Raw genomic sequence first — 10,906 nt, forward strand, 5'->3', positions numbered from 1 at the left:
CACGAAGTTTGCTTTACGTTCCATAAAATCGAGATGAAGACATCCAACAGAAACTTTTCGAAGATCTAATAGTTATGTAACTAATACTTACATACCAGTGACACTTAATAATAGGTTATTTTTTTGAAGGCTCTGTACTTGCATGAAATGATACTTTTTTGCAAATAATGTGCTATTTTTGTAACTGTTGTAAGTTTGCAACATTTACTAATGACTGTTTGGTCAAGTTTAACCTGACAATATCCTCTATGTTTATTTTGAAAATGGCCCAAAAAGTCAAACATGACCTTAGCGACTATTAGTGAAAATTTTTTAAAAAAGCGTAGAAAGTTGGCAGCCTGCTTGCTATGAAAATGCAAACTTACTCCCCTAAGCATTGGAACAAATTTGTTTTCGCGAAAGTCTCTTGTTAGGGAGGAGGAAAACCACGAATCCCACCCACGGTTGGCCCGACGTCGTTTGATTCTTTTGCTTAGGGGGACATTTTGCGTTAACATAACGGAGCAGTCATCCACTAGCAAAAACCAGCGATTCGAACACATAAACTGATGAAAAGTGATTTGGAGGATAATGAATAATTCTCTTCAAGTAAAAACAAAAATATTTTCATATTAACAGAGAAATGTATAATAGTAACACACCATTAAAAAAAAAATTACTGTTTGCAGAATTGTATACGAAAAATTTTGTCAGATAAATTGAACATAGAGCCTAAAATACTGCACGTTACATGTCTCAAATTCTTGCCTATTAATTCGGAAAATACTGCCGAGTAGAGTAAATATCCAGCTGTGAAAATTAATTTAAATTAATTGTGAAAATTAAATAGGGTTATTCAAAGTAGTGTTAACGTTTTTCGCTAGAGGTCCCAAGCAATAAATTCGAAAAATTCTGTGGAGGATTACACATCTACTAATAAAAATATAATTTGGCTAAAGAAGAAAATTTTAAACAAGAGGGAGATAATTTTATCATATGTTGCTAATTTTTTTTATTTCTAACGTGCTTGTATTTTGTTAAAATTTTAAACGGGTCAAGTTATATTTATTTATGCATTTTTTGTTCTTTTCTTAAACAGATAAAATAGGATGAAATACTACAGTAAAAGGTATACAGAATAGAATACCACAGTTAAAAAGGAAAATTAAAAAAATTATATATATATATAAAAGGAATGGTACTAAAATTATCCGTGTAGTTTGACATAATTTCTGTTTAATGAAAGCAACAATATCACGTGAAATGGTTGTATTCTTATAATATCCTTATTTTAGGAATGTGTGTTCTTTGACCGATTGACTCTATATTTCTCTCCATAAAACAATCTTTAATAATCATCATCAGCCACACATTTTATGGTATTATTTGGAATAATTATTATTCTGTGGCCTCTTTCTTATTCTATAATTTTAAAAGGAATGACATAATTCGGTGGTCTTATTAAGACACTCGTCGAAACTTTCACTCCTTCAACGGGTCGAGAGACGTCGGAATCATTTCATTCTTTCAAGCAATTAAACAGGAATTCGGAATTAAACAACTTCTCGGAAACACGCGCCAAAAGTGAGTAAATGTGCGCACAATCCTGGCGCCGATTCCTTGCGTGCGTTTATCGCATTAATCGTTTACCTAACGATGAAGATACAATGTGTCTATCTATCATATCTGAACGAGCATTGCTAACTGACGAGTAGTTTACAACGAAGATGTTATCTTCACATTTTATGCATCGCTGATCATGTAGAAAATATCTATAGTATGATATCTATAATTCGTATCTGTCGTTTTACAAGGATTGTTAGATATGAAAATTTATTGTAGATGGGATAACATGACGAACGGCAGTCTTTAAATATATTTTTCCTAAATTCGGCCATGGATTGAAAATTTACGGAGGGATTTATTTAAACTTTTATCTTATATATATATACATATGTAATACAAAAATTAAATACTTTTGTATTAATAAAAGCATTAAAACTTCATTCCTTTTCATAAAATATCTTTAGTAAAGGATAAGGGTAGAAATTCTATTTTGGGACTTCAAGGCTAAAAACATGCCAATGAATAATAATTAGAATAATACTTCAAAAGAGAAGTTATTTTAAGATCTTTCACTTCCATATAAGGAAAGATTAAACGATTTGCTTTGAGTAATAAATAAATTTGATGAGGCGTAAGAATACAGAAAAAGCATATGGCTGGACTTTTTACTCTTTTTAATCATCCTATATAACGCAGAGCACAAGTTTTTGCGTGGCTTTTTTTTTGTTTATCATGCTTTAACTAAAATCCGTCTGCTTAGACGGGACATGGGTCTCCACCCATCGCCAGCGGGAGGAGGTAAAAATGTGTATGCTTTCACCATAGCTTATAAATAAACAGATAATGCACAACTGGACTCTTTAATCATGCTTTTTTCACGCAATTAACTAAAAAATATCGGTGTGGATACACCGCATATTATAAGCCGGCAGGATTCGAACCTGCGCGGGGAAACCCCAATGGATTTCAAATGATTCGAAGATAGATCTAGGTAATGGGTGCACACATTATCAGGTTAATCTCGACGAAAAAATAAAAAATGAAAGCGAGATAGAAAATGTCGACTTAAAAGAAATTTTAAAAAGTTATGATGATATTTTTGCGAAACACAAACACGACGTAGGAGAAATTAGAATGGAACCGCAAAGAGTCAGGTTAACCTCAGATTTACCTATATCTCTAAGGCCGTACAAAACATCCCCAAAACAACAACAAGAAATTGATTTACAAATAGAGGAATTGTTAAAAAATAACATTATAAAAGAAAGTTCATCCCCTTATGCTGCCCCAGTAACTTTAGTTTTTAAAAAAGATGAAAATAAAAAGAGTCGTTTATGTATCGACTATAGAAAACTAAATCAAATTACAAAAACAGATTCTGAACCTCTACCTTTAATACAAACTTTAATAGAAAAATTGTCTAATAGTAGTTATTATTCTAAAATAGATTTATCACAGGGATATCATCATGTTCGTATTCATCCTGATGACACTGAGAAATTAGCATTCGCTACTCACAATGGTCTATTTGAATACTTAAGATTACCTTTTGGCTGGAAGAATGCCCCGAGCATTTTTCAACGTACAGTTCGTAGAATTTTAAATAAACATAAAATTAAATTTGCTACAAACTACTTTGATGATATCATTATATTTTCTAATTCTTATGATGAACATTTAACCCATCTTAAAAAGATTTTTGATATTTGTAAACAAGAAAACTTAAAATTAAAACTTTCAAAATGTTCATTTTTGCAAAAACAAATAGAATTTTTAGGATATGAAATTAAAAATGGAATTGTATCACCCGATAACCATAATATTGAAGTGATTAAAAAATTATTGCCCCCTAAAAATGTAAAATCATTGCAAAGATTTCTCGGATCAATAAATGTTTACAATAAATTTATTGATAGTTATGCAAGTATTCGACATCCTTTAAATAACTTGTTAAAGAAAGATGTAAAATGGGTGTGGTCAGAAAAATGTCAACAATCTTTTGAACTTTTAAAAAATGCTATTATTTGTAAACCAATTTTGAAAATTTTTAACCCTAATCATGAATGTCATCTTTTTGTTGATGCATCATTAGTTGGAATTGGATGTGTGCTAAAACAGACAGATGAATGTGGTGTATTGCATCCTGTAGCTTTTCATTCTCGTTCATTAAGGGACTATGAAAAAAACTATGCAATTACAGAACTTGAATGTCTTGCTATTGTCGATTCTCTAAATAAATTCCATCATTACCTTTTTGGACAAAAATTCACCATACATACTGACCATGCTGCTTTAGTTTGGCTAAGGAATGTTAAAAATTTAAAAGGAAGATTATTTAGATGGTCATTAATGTTAAGTATGTATGAATATGATATTAAATACACAAAAGGCTCTGCTAATTTTGAAGCAGATTGGCTTTCGAGAGATGCAACACATTCAATTGTCCAAAGTAATAGTAAAAATAATAATGTTCATGTTTCACATTTATTGAACTTGAGTGAAATAGTGGAAGCTCAAAGGAAAGATAACTTACAAGGTAAATTTGTTGATATCAATAATGTTTTGTGTGTACGTAAGAAAAATTTTACTAAAATAGTTGTTCCATTTTCGTTAAGATTAAAACTTCTGCAAAATGCTCATGATAAGTTTAATCATCCAGGAGTTCAGAAAATGATTAACTTAATAACCCCTGTTTATTATTGGAACAACATAACTTCAGATATAACAAAATTTTGTAAACATTGTCATACGTGCCAATTAAATAAAAAACCGCGACAAAAAAGATTTGGATTATTACAATCTTTACCCCCTGTTAATCAGTCTTTTGACTTACTAGCAATAGATAGTGTTGGTGGATTGAATTACTATAATTCAACAAAGAAATATTTAACTTTAATTATTGACCACCTTACACGATACATTTGGGCTTTTGCATCAAAATCCATTAGCTCAGAGACTTATACAAATTTTTTACATCAAATTTTTCAAAATCAAATCCCTAAATCCTTGTTAAGTGATCGAAACGCTGCTTTTACTTCTTCTCATTTTAAAAAGTTTTTGAAACATAATAAAATTCAACAATTATTGACAACTGCACATCATCCGCAGTCTAATGGCAAGGTTGAACGCCTTGGTCAAACAATAATTACGCGTTTAAAATGTAAAATTAATGAAAAACCTACTAAAACTCCCTGGCCTGTTTTGTTAAAAGATATAGTTAATACTTATAACTTAACTCCCCATTCTGTAACAAAATTTCCACCTGCATACCTCATGCATGGTAGACTCCCCTACGAAAATCCCTTAAATGTAAAAGTCTATCCACCTGTTGAAGAAGCTAAAAAAATAGCAATTCAAAGAACTAGAGAATATCATGAAAGAAATAAATTTATTATGATTCTAGATTTTTAGATATAGACTTTAAAATTGATGAATTAGTTCTGTTTGAAGAATTTACTTATCCTAATACGAGGAAGTTGTCACCTCCTTTTAGTGGACCGTATAAAATTCTTCAAAAAATTTCAGAAGTTAATTACAAAATAAATAAAAAGAATATGTTGAGTAAACAAAATTTTGAAATAGTACATATTTCAAAACTTAGGAAATATCACAGCCCACAAATGTTAAAATTAAATCATGAATAGTCACCAACAGAAAATTTTTACTTTCTTCAAGGGAAGAAGTAACCCCTATATTTTTGAGAGATCCGAATCGCGTTGTGTGGAGATGTTTACCTCAGCATCAGTTAGGAGTGAGGGCGAAGTAACATGAACTTTTTTTTTCTCAACACAGTGAGAAAAAACTCTCTAAAACTATTTTTGTTTTATCCAGTCTGGATCTCTCAATTTCACAGTGCTTCATGAAATTCTGTTTTCTTCCATTTTAACGGGGAATACAGAATTTCATCAAGTAAATAACCCCATTAACCACACAGAATCTTAAATTCTGATTAAATGACACTTGTTGTCCAGGTCGTTTTGCATAAAAATTTTGCATATTTTTGTGTGAAAATTTTTGAAAAGTTATTTTAGAATAGTTATATAAAATGTTTAAATTTTTCTTTCTGTTTAGTTCACTAAATAGATAAATTGTATTATTATGTTTTTATTGTTGTTGCTGTAAATAATATTTTTCACATATTGGAAAAATGTTATTTATAGTAGGAAAGAGGACAGTCATGCCAACGTAAATTTTATAAATTCATAATATTCTAAAATTTATTATTATTGTTTTTTTTTTTGGCTTACCAAAATCTTTTTGGGGGGGATGTAATACAAAAATTAAATACTTTTGTATTAATAAAAGCATTAAAACTTCATTCCTTTTCATAAAATATCTTTAGTAAAGGATAAGGGTAGAAATTCTATTTTGGGACTTCAAGGCTAAAAACATGCCAATGAATAATAATTAGATTAATACTTCAAAAGAGAAGTTATTTTAAGATCTTTCACTTCCATATAAGGAAAGATTAAACGATTTGCTTTGAGTAATAAATAAATTTGATGAGGCGTAAGAATACAGAAAAAGCATATGGCTGGACTTTTTACTCTTTTTAATCATCCTATATAACGCAGAGCATAAGTTTTTGCGTGGCTTTTTTTTGTTTATCATGCTTTAACTAAAATCCGTCTGCTTAGACGGGACATGGGTCTCCACCCATCGCCAGCGGGAGGAGGTAAAAATGTGTATGCTTTCACCATAGCTTATAAATAAACAGATAATGCACAACTGGACTCTTTAATCATGCTTTTTTCACGCAATTAACTAAAAAATATCAGTGTGGATACACCGCATATTATATATATATATATCACTGATGTTTCTCCTAATCTATCCTCATTAAATATTAAAATATTGAATAAATATGACGTCATCCTACCGATCCATTAGGTTGTAGGATGACGAAAGAAGGTAGAAGAAGACGAAGCTATAACAACATATATAAAGATAAGTAAGATTTTCTTTTTGAAAATGCCGATAAATTAATGTCGAACTAAGCGAAAAAGGAACGGATAAAATTAAAAATAGTATGTCAGTTTACCCATATTGAAACAAAAGCTATTCTGACAAACTTCCAAGTCACAGCCAAAATGCCAATATTAATGTGTATGTTTGTAACGGGTTAAAATTACTTCAAATCCCGCTATTACGACAGAAAAAAAATTTTTTTTTTTTGGGGGGGGGAATAATTTTTTTGTTGTTAAAGTGAGAACTATACGAAAAAGATTTCAATGGTAGAGATTTTTTATTTATTTCTGGTGTCTATACAGAAAAGGGAAAAAGGGGGCATCTTTTTCCTTCTTATTTTAACAGCCTATTTTTAATGAAAGCAATGTGAGGGCAACCACAGGCTAATTTTTTATTTTCCTAATAAATGAATGTTCTTTTGCTGTATTTAGAAATCCTGCTACGCACTTCAAAAGAGTTCCGTTGACCCCTTATCTTTCCTTCTTGACAACTTATTATTAATATCAGCATTTATTTTGATCATTCATGTCGATTGTACTTCATTTTCTTGTAGCAAAAATTTGTTGTTCTTGCCGTAGACGTTTCAATCTTTCATAAAGTACGTAAATGATACAATTTGTAGGACTCTTGTTAAGTACTTTGAGTAGTTGTTCGACATAAAAGAGAAGCAAGTAAATAAATCTATTTTATTTTTTAGTCTTTTCATTTCTAATTGAAACAAAAATTATGTGTTTTTCCTTACAACGACAAGTTGATTAATTTTATTATGAATTTTTATGACACCGGACGTTTATTGTATTTATACTAATTATTTGGCCGATAATATCGTAAAAATTATATTCTTTTTAATATTATGAAATAAAAAAGAGATGCAATGTTTACGATAATATAGTTCAAAAGTTTTGATATTAATCAACAGTATCGATACTTCCGTGGTATTGATATTTTTTCAACATTATTATTTACCAAGATGACATTTGAATTTTTTTTTTGGTTTTCAATGAATATTAAAAAAAAAATCTAAATTGAGGTATTTTTTTACAAGGAGAAAATAGTCCCTCCCCCAGTCTAAAACCTCGTGAATAAATCGTTTATTCACTGCTTTTAAATTTCTTGCATTCACTTTCAAACTTTAATTTAACTTAAGATTACTAAAGAAATCTTTCGTTTCAGAGTTTAGTTGTTTTTTAAATATTGTTTTCTATCATAACAAAATATTTCAACCACGCAACTTAAGAAAATAACAAACAAAAAGTATTAAAATCAATTTTTGCCTCATTTCACTTCATATTAAAGCAGTTTCTAGATGTGTAATTTAGCAACAAATGTAAACAGGATGCAAAAGTAAAAAAGAAAAAAAAAACTTTCAAGTAATACCTGCTTTGATTTCAACAGGAAATTGAACATTCTCACAAAATTGAAATTGCTTTTTTCTTGCTGTTAGGTTTGTATATCAATCAAAATTATTCCAACCTCGAAGAGTTCAATGAATTTTTTAAACTTAAAAGTTATTAAAATAAATCTATTGCTAAAACCAAAAGAAGGAGTCATTCGATGTCATTTGCCTCAAACGTTGAATAAATAGACATTCTATGTTCTTTTAAAGTAAATTGAATTTAGAAAAGTTGTTCTACGCCATTGTTGCCAAGGAAAATGACGAAAAGTCTTTCAATTGAAATGATTTCTTTAAAGTGAACCGTGCAAAAACGTTTAATATTCCTTTTTAGTTAAACAAAAAATATTGAAACTTTTTTTAAAAAAGATAGTTTCCGTACTATTGCAAAGGTTATTGAAGTTAAATAGCATTTTATCTGTGATATTTAACGTTTTAGTTGAATTTATTTATTTTTAGTTTATGTTAGTCGCAAAAGATAGTTTTATTTTCTATTGTATAATATTTTAGGAGCTTTATTTTCCATAGTATGATATTTTAGGAGTTTTATTTTCTGTTGTATAATATTTCAGGAGTTTTATTTTCTATAGTGTAATATTTTTAGAGTTTTATTTTCCATCGTATAATATTTTATGAGTTTTATTTTCAGTAGTATAATATTTTTGGAGTTTTTTTTCTATAGTATAATATTTTAGGGCTGTGGAAAGGCGTTTAATATTACCGCTAAAGTTTAGAAATCAGTTATTCGATAGATTATATAGTTAATGCGCTGATTAACTAGAGAAATCCGTTTAAGTGCCAAAAAATTGCTTCATTTCGCAAATTATCTAGGTAATCTGCGAACTACCCAAATCATCTGCACATTACCCACTATAGGCACTAGGACTGGGCGATACATCGATTCATCGGAAAACATCGATGTTGTGTGATCATCGCCGATCCGATGTTAAGGTTGGCGTCTTTCACGAAGCATCGGAAAGTCCGATGTTCGATGGCGACATCGATTGTCGTGACGATCTTTTCCCCTATGTTTCTTCTTTCGCGATTTATCAAGTAACGATGTGCTCACACGATCATTTCCGATGTGACTAGGAGTGAAACTAACTCATCACCAATAAAAGATGAAAAAGTGCTTTCTTCATTTCGTGCAAATCCAAGAAAAGAAAGTGATTCTCGGAGGATTATTTATGTTTTGTTATTTGATAATACTTTGAGATCATTTTTGTCTTGTTGAAGAAACGATCGTCTGTTTCGATAAGACTTTTTATTTATTTACTTTTTTACCTATTTATTTTTCTTTGTTAAATCTGAAGAATTGCATTCCTTCAATATGGATAAAATGTTTTCATTGATAATTTTATATAAAGCTGCAATTTTGCATAATGACCACGTTTTCAATTATTAAAAAATGATGATTATTATTATTGTTAGAAAATATTAAAAAGAAATCTAATATTTTTGCAAAATTTTTGTTAACGAGGTTTTGAACCAACAACTTATCAAACGCAAATTTTCAGTCGCTTCGTTTTTATTTCTTTAGCATTTTCTTTTTCGACTTGACTGCTTTTCGATCTTCCTTATTTATAACAATTTTAATAAGAGTGTGCAGTTAAATTTTATTTCCACGAAATATAGTTTAGCAACATAATAATACATTAGGTCAGCAAAAATTTTGAAACGAAATTTTCAAATAATTGATTTTCTCAATATTGAAGCCATAATAATTTCCATCGTATCCTTTTTCAGGAAATTTCGTTTTTATACTGGTTTTTCTCTATTCCCTCAAAATTATTGAAGGTTACTACCTTCAATATATCTACTGCCTTCAATAAATTATTGAAAGATATTCTTCAAGAAATTCTGGAGAATGAAAGGCCAAGAGGTTATACGCATCGGCTGTTCTAAGTTTTCTAGCTTTCTCAATCCATATTTTTTTTTTTTTTTTTTTATCTTTTTCTATTACGTTTTTTATTTTTCTGTTTATAAAGATTTTTAAATTGTTGGCTCAATGCGCATTTAAAATTTTATTTTTATAATTGTATCAATTTTATTTCTACAGTTGGCTGACATAATTCGTTTATCCAAAGATAATTTTATGTAAAAATGATTTTAATTAATTTCTTTATTAGTAATAGTCGAAAAAAGTTTGAATTGTAAGGTATACAATTTTTTTTTTAAAAATATAATTTTTTATTTTAAAATAAAAAAGTTAAAAGAAATTAGTTGAATAGTTTCTGAAAAATAAATTTCAAAAAATCAGACTTTTTGAAATCCAATTACGAAGTCAACAGTAATTTTTTTTTCCTGCAATGCACTCTATCCACAAATATCAAATTTTAATTGCTAAAATATTCATGTTAAGATAAATTTGTTACAATATGAAAGCTGAAAAAATGCACCAATTTCTTTTAATTTTATTTCCTAGAAAAATTATTTCTTAATGTAATAATTTTTTTAATGTGTTTTTGTCTAAGATACCTAACCACCTTTAAGAATGTTGAAAATTAACAATAATTTTTGTTGGCTAAGGTTGAAATACTATTCTTTTTTTTAAAATTCATCCTTAAAGATAATTTCTCATTTTTTTAAATCTGCATGTAAAATTTTATTGTATTATTCGTTTCACTTGTTAACTATTTATTCAATACCCTCTTTCTTTAATTTAAAAACTTCAGATTTTTTTCAGAAAAGTTTGAAGGTTGAAAAGATGTGTCTTATTTAAATTGAAAAAGACAGTCTATCGAATTATTTTAATCCAAAAGAAGAAAATAATCAATTTACTAAACACTGATATACCAGGATATAAAGTCATACATTTAATTTACTCCTATCTTTACTTTTTTCGCTTATTGATTATATTTTTTATACAACTTAATTGAAATTAAATTCTTTTAAAATGAATATAGTTCGTATATTGTAAATTTGATGCATTTTGGCAGATTTTCCCTTTTTATAAATTTTTTAGAATATCCCTCTTGAAATCTTACTCTCTTTTTTCCC

The sequence above is a fragment of the Parasteatoda tepidariorum genome, chromosome 10 (assembly GCF_982258835.1).
Source record: "Parasteatoda tepidariorum strain Cologne lab strain chromosome 10, Ptep-v5.0, whole genome shotgun sequence".
NCBI lineage: Eukaryota > Metazoa > Arthropoda > Arachnida > Araneae > Theridiidae > Parasteatoda > Parasteatoda tepidariorum.